Raw genomic sequence first — 13,313 nt, 5'->3', positions numbered from 1 at the left:
TCTCTCTCTTGGAGGAGAGTGTTTGAAGTCCAGAAGGTATCCCTGAGATATTATCTCTAGCGCCCAGGGATCCTGGACATCTCTTGCCCAAGCCTGGGCGAAGAGAGAAAGTCTGCCCCCCACTAGATCCGATCCCGGATCGGGGGCCCTCAATTCATGCTGTTTTAGTGGCAGCTGCAGGCTTCCTGGCCTGCTTGCCCTTGTTCCAGGACTGGTTAGGTCTCCAGCCTTGTCTGTAGCGAGCACCAGATCCTTCTTGTTTTGGAGTAGTGGAAGTTGATGCTGCTCCTGCTTTGAAATTCCGAAAGGAACGAAAATTAGACTGTCTAGCCTTAGGTTTGGCTTTGTCTTGAGGTAGGGCGTGGCCCTTACCTCCTGTAATGTCAGCGATAATTTCTTTCAAACCAGGCCCAAATAAGGTCTGTCCCTTGAAAGGTATATTAAGTAATTTGGACTTAGAAGTTACATCAGCTGACCAGGATTTTAGCCACAGTGCTCTGCGCGCCTGAATGGCGAATCCGGAATTCTTAGCCGTAAGTTTAATTAAATGTACTACGGCTTCCGAAATGAATGAATTAGATAGCTTAAGTACTCTAAGCCTGTCTGAAATGTCGTCCAGCGTAGCTGAACTAAGATTCTCTTCTAGAGACTCAATCCAGAATGCCGCTGCAGCCGTGATCGGCGCAATGCATGCAAGGGGTTGCAATATAAAACCTTGTTGAACAAACATTTTCTTAAGGTAACCCTCTAATTTTTTATCCATTGGATCTGAAAAGGCACAGCTATCCTCTACCGGGATAGTGGTACGTTTAGCTAAAGTAGAAACTGCTCCCTCCACCTTAGGGACCGTTTGCCATAAATCCCGTGTGGTGGTGTCTATTGGAAACATCTTTCTAAATATCGGAGGGGGTGAGAACGGCACACCAGGTCTATCCCACTCCTTAGTAATAATTTCAGTTAGTCTCTTAGGTATAGGAAAAACGTCAGTACTTGTTGGTACAGCAAAATATTTATCCAACCTACACATTTTCTCTGGTATTGCAACTGTGTTACAATCATTCAGGGCCGCTAACACCTCCCCTAGTAAAACACGGAGGTTTTCCAGCTTAAATTTAAAATTTGAAATATCTGAATCCAATCTGTTTGGATCAGAACCGTCAGCCGCAGAATGAAGCTCTCCGTCCTCATGTTCTGCAAGTTGCGACGCAGTGTCTGACATGGCCCTAACATTATCAGCGCACTCTGTTCGCACCCCAGAGTGATCACGCTTGCCCCTTAGTTCTGGTAATTTAGCCAAAACTTCAGTCATAACAGTAGCCATATCTTGTAATGTTATTTGTAATGGCCGCCCAGATGTACTTGGCGCCGCCATATCGCGCACGTCCCGAGCGGGAGATGCAGGTACTGTCACGTGAGGCGAGTTAGTCGGCATAACTCTCCCCTCGTTGTTTGGTGAAATTTGTTCAATTTGTACAGATTGACTTTTATTTAATGTAGCATCAATACAGTTAGTACATAAATTTCGATTGGGCTCCACCTTGGCGTTAGTACAAATAGTACAGGTCTCATCTTCTGAATCAGACATGTTTAACAAACTAGCAAATAAACTTGCAATTTGGAAATACTATACAAGTAAAATACAATGAAAAAAACGAACTGTGCTTAGCACTGAATATATATAACAGATGAAATCAATAAGCTTTGTAAAACAAAACGCAATTTAGCAAAGGCTTGTACCCAGTAGCAAGGAATAACTAACCCTGAGGCATAAAAAAGTTAAAGAATAAACATTTTTTATCACAGTCAACTACAATCTCACAGCTCTGTTAGATTACTTCCCTCAAATTAGCTTTGAAGATCCCTGGGTTCTGTAGAGATAAACCGGAACATGCAGGAAAAAACAATGAGCTTGTGACTGAAATTTTTGATGCGTAGTAAAAGCGCCAAAAAAAGGTCCCACCCCCTCACACACAACAGTGAGAGAGATCAAAAACTGTCATAATTAGATCCAGCAACTGCCAAGTGGAAAAAATAGTGCCCAAACATTTTATTCACCCAGTACCTCAGAAAATGAAAACGATTTTACATTCCAGCAAAAACGTTTAACATAAATTAAGAGTTATTGAAAAGCCTGTTGCATTGCAATTAGGCTAAAGTCTTATATACATATTGTAATTCCAGTGAAGTACCATTCCCCAGAATACTAAAATGTAAAATATACATACATGATATTATGTCGGTATGGCAGGATTTTCTCATCAATTCCATTGTTAGAAAATAAAAACTGCTACATACCTCTTTGCAGAATAAACTGCCCGCTGTCCCCTGATCTGAAGTTTACCTCTCCTCAGATGGCCGAGAAACAGCAATATGATCTTAACAACTCCGGCTAAAATCATAGTAAAAACTCTGGTAGATTCTTCTTCAAACTCTACCAGAGAAGGAATAACACACTCCGGTGCTATTAAAAAAATAACAAACTTTTGATTGAAGAAATAAACTAAATAAAATCACCATAGTCCTCTCACACATCCTATCTAGTCGTTGGGTGCAAGAGAATGACTGGGGGTGACGTAGAGGGGAGGGGCTATATGCAACTCTGCTGGGTGAATCCTCTTGCACTTCCTGTTGGGGAGGAGTAATATCCCAGAAGTAATGATGACCCGTGGACTGATCACACTTAACAGAAGAAATGCTTATTTAGCCTCTAGGTGTTATCTGATCCCTGGGAAATGATGGATTCATTTTATGCAATTTGTTTCCTGCGTTCATAGCACTTAACGCAATCTTGATAGTTCTGATTGGATTCTTGAAAAACTTTAAAGGGATAGGAAACCCAACTGTTTTTTTTTGTTTTGTTTTTTAGATAAAGAACTTTCTAATTTTACTTCTGTTATCATTTTCTTCATTCTCGTTGTATTTTTGTTAAAAGCAGGCTTGTCTCTCTTTATATGGCAAATAAACATGGTGGGGGAGGGGCATTTGAGGTGGGAGGGACAGCGGAGGTAGGTAGAGCAAAAAAGGGGGTGGGGGGCCCTGTCACACTTTTGCCCAGGGGCCCTGGTTGGTCTCAGTCTACCCCTGTATATACATTTATACAAACTAATGTTATTGTCATAAAGGGCTTTGTCAGCTGTAAAACACAAAGACCTAAACTCCATTGAGGTGGTAAATTGTGAAAACTAAGTGATAAAAACATTTATCGCCATTAAAGTCTATGGAGAATTTTATGATACCAGCAGTTTCCAAACTTTACCACCGCAATGAAAACACGGCCAAAGTATGATCTGTTGGAACCATATAGAAAACGCACTTAAATCTATGCTTAAAGGGACAGTTTACTCCAAAATTCTTGTATTTTAAAAAGATAGATAATCCGTTTTATTACCCATTCCCCAGTTTTGCATAACCAACATGGTTATATTGTCAGGGTGCCAGGAATCGGACTGAGACGAGAAGTGCAAAAATAATCACACCTTTATTAATAACAAAAATAATAAAAATTAGACAATTCAAATAACAAGCCAGGAGTCAAAAGTAGAGCAGCTAGTCAGACGAACCGAGTCAGGAGCCAAAGAGAGTAGTCAGACGAGCCGGAATCAGGAACAAGGAGAAACGCAAAGTCAGGCACAAGCCAGGGATCAGAAACCAGAAGAGACGTCAGACTAGCCAGGTAATACACAGGAACTGAAACACAGAAACTCACAAACAGGTCTGAGAAAACGCAAGGGCAAGGCATACTGAACAGAGGCCCTTTAAAAAAAACAAGTGATGACATCACAATTCTGAGACTGCAACCAATTCATTCCCATGAGCAGGTCTGTCATATGCTGATCTATATACATGGTACACTGTTATATCCTGTATTCAGTCTCATGAGCAGGACTGTCATATGCTGATCTATATACATGTTACACTGTAATATCCTGTATTCAGCCCCATGAGCAGGTCTGCCATATGCTGATCTATATACATGGTACACTGTAATAGCCTGTATTTAGTCTCATGAGCAGGTCTCTCATATGCTGATCTATATACATGTTACACTGTAATATCCTGTATTCAGCCCCATGAGCAGGTCTGTCATGTCCTGATCTATATACATGGTACACTGTAATATCCTGTATTCAGCCCCATGAGCAGGTCTGTCATATACTGAGCTATATACATGTTACACTGTAATATCCTGTATTCAGTCTCATGAGCAGGTCTGTCATATGCTGATCTATATACATGTTACACTGTAATATCCTGTATTCAGCCCCATGAGCAGGTCTGTCATATGCTGATCTATATACATGCTATACTGTAATATCCTGTATTCAGCCTCATGAGCAGGTCTGTCATATGCTGATCTATATACATGCTACAAAGTAATATCCTGTATTCAGCCTCATGAACAGGTCTGTCACATGCTGATCTATATACATGCTATACTGTAATATCCTGTATTCAGTCTCATGAGCAGGTCTGTCATATGCTGATCTATATACATGCTACACTGTAATATCCTGTATTCAGCCCCATGAGCAGGTCTGTCATATGCTGATCTATATACATGTTACACTGTAATATCCTGTATTCAGTCTCATGAGCAGGTCTGTCATATGCTGATCTATATACATGTTACATTGTAATATCCTGTATTCAGCCCCATGAGCAGGTCTGTCATGTGCTGATCTATATACATGGTACACAGTAATATCCTGTATTCAGCCCCATGAGCAGGTCTCTCATGTCCTGATCTATATACATGTTACACTGTAATATCCTGTATTCAGTCTCATGAGAAGGTCTGTCATATGCTGATCTATATACATGTTACACTGTAATATCCTGTATTGAGTCTCATGAGCAGGTCTGTCATATGCTGATCTATATACATGTTACACTGTAATATCCTGTATTCAGCCCCATGAGGTCTGTCATATGCTGATCTATATACATGTTACACTGTAATATCCTGTATTCAGTCTCATGAGCAGGTCTGTCATATGCTGATCTATATACATGTTACACTGTAATATCCTGTATTCAGCCCCATGAGTAGGTCTGTCATATGCTGATCTATATACATGTTACACTGTAATATCCTGTATTCAGTCTCATGAGCAGGTCTGTCATATGCTGATCTATATACATGTTACACTGTAATATCCTGTATTTAGTCTCATGAGCAGGTCTGTCATGTGCTGGTCTATATACATGTTACACTGTAATATCCTGTATTCAGCCCCATGAGCAGGTCTGTCATATGCTGATCTATGTACATGTTACACTGTAATATCCTGTATTCAGTCTCATGAGCAGGTCTGTCATATGCGGATCTATATACATGTTACACTGTAATATCCTGTATTTAGTCCCATGAGCAGGTCTGTCATATGCTGATCTATATACATGTTACACTGTAATATCCTGTATTCAGCCCCATGAGCAGGTCTGTCATGTTCTGATCTATATACATGTTACACTTAGGGTTGCCACCTGCCCCTGTATCACCGAGATAGCCACGAAATAAGGAGGAATGTCCCGTGTCCCGGGTTATCCTCTGAATGTCCCTGACTCCTCCTACATGTGGTGCCTTGGTCTGCCACCTGGCCTGTATTTTACCTTCTCAGCCAGTAAAATACAGCCCAGGGAAGGAAGAGGTGATTTGTGAGTCACTGCGGGATGGGCTGGCCAACTCCAGGGCAGCAGGCACACATTACTGGCGCAGCAGCAGGCATTGGGCTGGATTTAAGTTAAGCCGCATCCTCCTGGGTCCTAAAGCCTGCTGGCTACTACTGCTGCCTTTACTCTCAGGTATCTGCCCTGCAGGCTGCTGCAAACCAGCAATGCATCCGGATCGGATAGCTGGACTCCCAGGATGATGCTGCTGTCTGGATTCCCTCTCTGCGGACCCGTGTATCTCAATGTTACCTGCACCAACATGAATTGCCATAAGTGCAGAGCAGGTAATATACTAGTTCCAGTCAATCAGTTCCTGCAGGTAACATAGATACAGTATGCTACTAGTCTTATTATGCAAATTGTCTCTTTTAACAGCTTCTGTACCCGGGACTCACCAGAATACAGTCATAGTGACACACACTGTACACACAATTGCAAGCGCACTATCAAGGCAAGCTCCTCGGTTGCTTATTACTCCAGATACCTTATATCTTAGTATCAATATATTATATTTATTATGAGGAGTGGTGCTAGCATTTGACACTGAAATAACATAATTTATGTAAGAACTTACCTGATAAATTAATTTCTTTCATATTAGCAAGAGTCCATGAGCTAGTGACGTATGGGATATACATTCCTACCAGGAGGGGCAAAGTTTCCCAAACCTCAAAATGCCTATAAATACACCCCTCACCACACCCACAAATCAGTTAGTGCGAAAGCATAAAAAAAATAAGGAATTGGAATAATTGTGCTTTATACAAAAAAATCAAAACCACCACAAAAAAGGGTGGGCCTCATGGACTCTTGCTAATATGAAAGAAATTAATTTATCAGGTAAGTTCTTACATAAATTATATTTTCTTTCATGTAATTAGCAAGAGTCCATGAGCTAGTGACGTATGGGATAATGACTACCCAAGATGTGGATCTTTCCACGCAAGAGTCACTAGAGAGGGAGGGATAAAATAAAGACAGCCAATTCCGCTGAAAAATAATCCACACCCAAAAGAAAGTTTAAATCTTATAATGAAAAAAAATGAAATTATAAGCAGAAGAATCAAACTGAAACAGCTGCCTGAAGTACTTTTCTACCAAAAACTGCTTCAGAAGAAGAAAACACATCAAAATGGTAGAATTTAGTAAAAGTATGCAAAGAAGACCAAGTTGCTGCTTTGCAAATCTGATCAACCGAAGCTTCATTCCTAAACGCCCAGGAAGTAGAAACTGACCTAGTAGAATGAGCTGTAATCCTTTGAGGCGGAGTTTTACCCGACTCAACATAAGCATGATGAATTAAAGATTTCAACCAAGATGCCAAATAAATGGCAGAGGCCTTCTAAAACCGGAAAAGATAACAAATAGACTAGAAGTCTTTCGAAAATTCTTAGTAGCTTCAACATAATATTTCAAAGCTCTAACTACATCCAAAGAATGCAATGATCTCTCCTTAGAATTCTTAGGATTAGGACATAATGAAGGAACCACAATTTCTCTACTAATGTTGTTAGAATTCACAACCTTAGGTAAAAATTTAAAAGAAGTTCGCAACACCGCCTTATCCTGATGAAAAATCAGAAAAGGAGACTCAAAAGAAAGAGCAGATAATTCAGAAACTCTTCTAGCAGAAGAGATGGCCAAAAGAAACAAAACTTTCCAAGAAAGTAATTTAATGTCTAATGAATGCATAGGTTCAAACGGAGGAGCTTGAAGAGCCCCCAGAACCAAATTCAAACTCCAAGGAGGAGAAATTGACTTAATGATAGGTTTTATACGAACCAAAGCTTGTACAAAACAATGAATATCAGGAAGATTAGCAATCTTTCTATGAAAAAGAACAGAAAGAGCAGAGATTTGTCCTTTCAATGAACTTGCAGACAAACCTTTATCCAAACCATCCTGAAGAAACTGTAAAATTCTCGGAATTCTAAAAGAATGCCAGGAAAAGTGATGAGAAAGACACCAAGAAATGTAAGTCTTCCAGACTCTATAATATATCTTCCTAGATACAGATTTACGAGCCTGTAACATAGTATTAATCACAGAGTCAGGCGTTCAATCTCCATACCTTTAAATTTAAGGATTTGAGATCCTGATGGAAAAAAGGACCTTGCGACAGAAGGTCTGGTCTTAACGGAAGAGTCCACGGTTGGCAAGAGGCCATCCGGACAAGATCCGCATACCAAAACCTGTGAGGCCATGCTGGAGCCACCAGCAGAACAAACGAGCATTCCTTCAGAATCTTGGAGATTACTCTTGGAAGAAGAACTAGAGGCAGAAAGATATAGGCAGGATGATACTTCCAAGGAAGTGACAATGCATCCACTGCTTCCGCTTGAGGATCCCTGGATCTGGACAGATACCTGGGAAGTTTCTTGTTTAGATGGGAAGCCATCAGATCTATTTCTGGAAGTCCCCACATTTGAACAATCTGAAGAAAAACCTCTGGGTGAAGAGACCATTCGCCCGGATGTAACGTTGGGCGACTGAGATAATCCGCTTCCCAATTGTCTATACCTGGGATATGAACCGCAGAAACTAGACAGGAGCTGGATTCCGCCCATACCAGTATTCGAGATACTTCTTTCATAGCCAGAGGACTGTGAGTCCCTCCTTGATGATTGATGTATGCCACAGTTGTGACATTGTCTGTCTGAAAACAAATGAAAGATTCTCTCTTTAGAAGAGGCCATGACTGAAGATCTCTGAAAATTGCACAGAGTTCCAAAATATTGATTGGTAATCTCACCTCCTGATATTCCCAAACCCCTTGTGCTGTCAGAGACCCCCAAACAGCTCCCCAACCTGTCAGACTTGCATCTGATGAAATTACAGTCCAGGTCGGAAGAACAAAAGAAGCCCCCTGAACTAAATGATGGTGATCTGTCCACCACGTCAGAGAGTGTCGTACAATCGGTTTTAAAGATATTAATTGAGATATCTTTGTGTAATCCCTGCACCACCGGCTTAGCATACAGAGCTGAAGAGGTCGCATGTGAAAACGAGCAAAGGGGATCGCGTCCGATGCAGCAGTCATAAGACCTAGAATTTCCATGCATAAGGCTACCGAAGGGAATGATTGTGATTGAAGGTTTCGACAAGCTGAGATCAATTTTAGACGTCTCTTGTCTGTCAGAGACAGAGTCATGGACACTGAATCTATCTGGAAACCTAAAAAGGTTACCCTTGTTTGAGGAATCAATGAACTTTTCGGTAAATTGATCCTCCAACCATGATCTTGAAGAAACAACACAAGTCGATTCGTATGAGATTCTGCTAAATGTGAAGACTGAGCAAGTACCAAGATATCGTCCAAATAAGGAAATACCACAATACCCTGTTCTCTGATTACAGACAGAAGGGCACCGAGAACCTTTGTAAAAATTATTGGAGCTGTTGCTAGGCCAAACGGCAGAGCCACAAACTGGTAATGCTTGTCTTTGTAGGAACAAATGATGAGGTGGAAAGTATTTGGGTGACTTTGGAAATTGGAGATAAAAATGTTTTTAGAATAGGGGTTGTATATAGGCCTCCATTGCAGGATGAAAAACTGGACAATCTGTTATTAGATGAAATAACCAAAATGACCATGAAGGGTAAGGTTATAGTACTGGGGGACTTTAATTTGCCAGATATAGACTGGAAGATTCCTTCTGCTAGATCGGCTAGAAGCAGGTATATTCTTGAATCTCTGCTAGGGGAATCACTTGAACAATTAGTCAAGGAACCAACTCGTAAGGAAGCTATATTAGATCTAATACTTACAAACAGTGATACAGTTTCAGATGTGTCTGTAGGTGAGAACTTAGGATCCAGTGATCATCAATCTGTTTGGTTTAGTATTCATGTTCAGGAACTGTACACCCAGACTAAAACAAAAGTTTTAGACTTTAGGACGGCAGATTTTTCATTAATGGGAGAATACCTAAAAAACTATTTAAAGGGGAAAAATCTTATTACAGGGGTTCAAGAACAGTGGGAATTTGTGAAAGGTGCCATTTTAGATGCAACCGCACACTGTATTAGACATGTCTGTAAAAGTAAAAGAAAGCGGAAACCAATTTGGTTTTCCAAAGAAGTAGCACATGCTGTAAAGACAAAAAAGATAGCTTATAAAAATTACAGACACACACAAGCAGATGATGATATGAAAATATGGAGACTCCAACAAAAAAAAGACTAAGCAGTTAATTAGGAAGGTTAAAGCTGATGCAGAAGAGAAGATAGCACAGTCAGTAAAACATGGGGACAAAACATTCTTTAGATATATCAGTGAAAGAAGAAAAAATAAGGTAGGAATAGTAAAATTGAAATCAGTTGATGGTAGAATAATAGAAGGAGATAAGCAGATTGCAGACTGTCTCAATGATTACTTCTGTTCTGTTTTCACTAAAGATTGTGAAGATACAATGTCTACATTAAGGGATGCTATGCAAAATAGAAACAAGCTTAACAGTAATCTTTTTACAGAGGATGAGGTTTTGTTAGCATTATCAAAATAAATGTTACAAAGGCAGTGGGTCCTGATAATATTCATCCAAGGGTTTTAAAAGAACTTCGTTCAGTGCTAACTGTCCCATTAACTGATCTGTTTAATCAGTCACTATTAACAGGAGCTGTCCCAGATGATTGGAGAATAGCAAATGTAATACCTCTTCATAAAAAGGGCAGTAGAGAAGAATCTGGCAACTACAGGCCAGTTAGTTTAACTTCAGTAGTAGGGAAATTAATGGAAAGCCTCTTAAAGGAAAGAATTATGACTTACATAAAGACAAACAATTTAGAGGACCAAAATCAGCATGGTTTTACTTCAGGGAGATCATGTCAGACTAATCTAATTGACTTCTTTGATTATGTAACAAAAGTATTAGACAAGGGAGGAGCAGTTGATGTAGCATATCTAGATTTCAGCAAAGCATTTGACACCGTCCCACACAATAAACTTATTCACAAACTATATCTCCTTGGTCTAGATTCAAAAATTGTGAACTGGGTGGAATGCTGGCTTAAGGACAGAAAACAAAGTGTCTTAGTAAATGGAGTTCATTCAGCAGAGGGGGCTGTTACTAGTGGTGTTCCTCAGGGGTCAGTTCTGGGGCCTGTTTTGTTTAACATATTTATCTGCGATATCAGCAAAGGGCTACAGGGGAAAGTATGTCTCTTTGCAGATGATACAAAAATTTGCAACAGAGTGGATGTTCCAGGGGGGGTAGACAAAATGAGAAGTGATATACAACAATTGGAGGATTGGACAAACGACTGGGATCTAAAGTTTAACACAGCAAAGTGTAAAATAATGCATTTAGGGAAGAAAAATCCAAATGTTAATTACAGACTCAATGACACTTTACTGACTGTTACAGACGAGGAACAGGACTTGGGAATTATTATTTCAGATGATTTAAAACTTAGTAAACAATGTAGTAAGGCAGCGAGTAAGGCTAGCAGAATGCTTGGATGTATTGGTAGAGGTATTTGCAGCAGAAATAGTAAGGTTCTTATGCCACTTTATAGATCATTAGTTAGGCCTCATCTTGAGTATTGTGTGCAGTTCTGGAGGCCATATCTTCAGAAGGATATTAACAAACTTGAATCTGTGCAAAGGAGGGCTACCAAAATGGTACATGGTCTAAAAAATAAAACTTACCAGGATAGGCTCAATGACCTAAATATGTATAGCTTAGAGGAGAGAAGGGAAAGAGGTGATATGATAGCAACTTTCAAGTACATTAAAGGGTTTAGTAAAACTGAGGCTGTGGGTATTTTACATAAAATGGAAAATTCAAGAACAAGGGGTCATGAGCTCAAGCTAAAGGGTAGTAGATTCAGGAGTAATTTGAGGAAGCACTTCTTTACAGAAAGAGTGATTGATTTATGGAATAAACTTCCTCAAGAGGTAGTAGCAACAAACACTGTGGGGGACTTTAAAAATGCATGGGACAAGCATAGGGCTATCCTACGAATTAGATAAGTTTATACTGTTAGGTAAGGTGGGGCAGACTTGCTGGGCCTATGGCTCTTATCTGCCGTCAATATCTATGTTTCTATGTTTCTATGTCTAGGAAAGAGAATCTCAGAAACTGATAGTGATCTGGATGAATCGGAATATGCAGATATGCATCCTGTAAATCTATTGTGGACATATAATGCCCTTGCTGAACAAAAGGCAGGATAGTCCTTATAGTTACCATTTTGAATGTTGGTATCCTTACATAACGATTCAATATTTTTAGATCCAGAACTGGTCTGAAGGAATTCTCCTTCTTTGGTACAATGAAGAGATTTGAATAAAACCCCAGCCCCTGTTCCAGAACTGGAACTGGCATAATTACTCCAGCTAACTCTAGATCTGAAACACATTTCAGAAATGCTTGAGCCTTCGCTGGATTTACTGGGACACGGGAAAGAAAAAATCTCTTTGCAGGAGGCCTTATTTTGAAGCCAATTCTGTACCCTTCTGAAACAATGATTTGAATCCAAAGATTGTGAATTGAATTGATCCAAATTTCTTTGAAAAATCGTAATCTGCCCCCTACCAGCTGGGCTGGAATGAGGGCCGCACCTTCATGTGGACTTGGGAGCTGGCTTTGATTTTCTAAAAGGCTTGGATTTATTCCAGACTGGAGATGGTTTCCAAACTGATACCGCTCCTGTGGGTGAAGGATCGGGCTTTTGTTCCTTATTGTGACGAAAGGAACGATAACGATTATTAGACCTAAATTTACCTTTAGATTTTTTATCCTGTGGTAAAAAAGTTCCTTTCCCTCCAGTAACAGTTGAGATAATAGAATCCAACTGAGAACCAAATAATTTATTACCCTGGAAAGAGAGGGAAAGCAAAGTTGACTTAGAAGACATATCAGCATTCCAAGTTTTAAGCCATAAAGCTCTTCTAGCTAAAATAGCTAGAGACATATTCCTGACATCAACTCTAATGATATCAAAGATGGCATCACAAATAAAGTTATTAGCATGTTGAAGAAGATTAATAATGCTATGAGAATTATGATCTGTTACTTGTTGCGCTAAAGCTTCTAACCAAAAAGTTGAAGCTGCAGCAACATCCGCTAAAGATATAGCAGGTCTAAGAAGATTACCTGAACATAAGTAAGCTTTTCTTAGAAAGGATTCAATCTTCCTATCTAAAGGATCCTTAAAGGAAGTACTATCTGCCGTAGGAATAGTAGTACGTTTAGCAAGAGTAGAGATAGCCCCATCAACTTTAGGGATTTTGTCCCAAAACTCTAATCTCTCAGATGGCACAGGATATAATTGCTTAAAACGTTTAGAAGGAGTAAATGAATTACCCAAATTATTCCATTCCCTGGAGATTACTTCAGAAATAGCATCAGGGACAGGAAAAACTTCTGGAATAACTACAGGAGATTTAAAAACCTTATTTAAACGTTTAGATTTAGTATCAAGAGGACCAGAATCCTCTATTTCTAATGCAATTAAGACCTCTTTAAGTAAAGAACGAATAAATTCCATTTTGAACAAATATGAAGATTTATCAGCATCAACCTCTGAGACAGAATCCTCTGAACCAGAGGAACCACTATCAGAATCAGAATGATGATGTTCATTTAAAAATTCATCAGAAAAATGAGAAGTTTTAAAAAACCTTTTACGTTTAC

This window comes from Bombina bombina, chromosome 5 (assembly GCF_027579735.1).
Source record: "Bombina bombina isolate aBomBom1 chromosome 5, aBomBom1.pri, whole genome shotgun sequence".
NCBI classification, from domain to species: domain Eukaryota; kingdom Metazoa; phylum Chordata; class Amphibia; order Anura; family Bombinatoridae; genus Bombina; species Bombina bombina.
The sequence above is the reverse complement of the archived record's forward strand: the minus strand, read 5'-3'. Positions refer to the sequence as shown.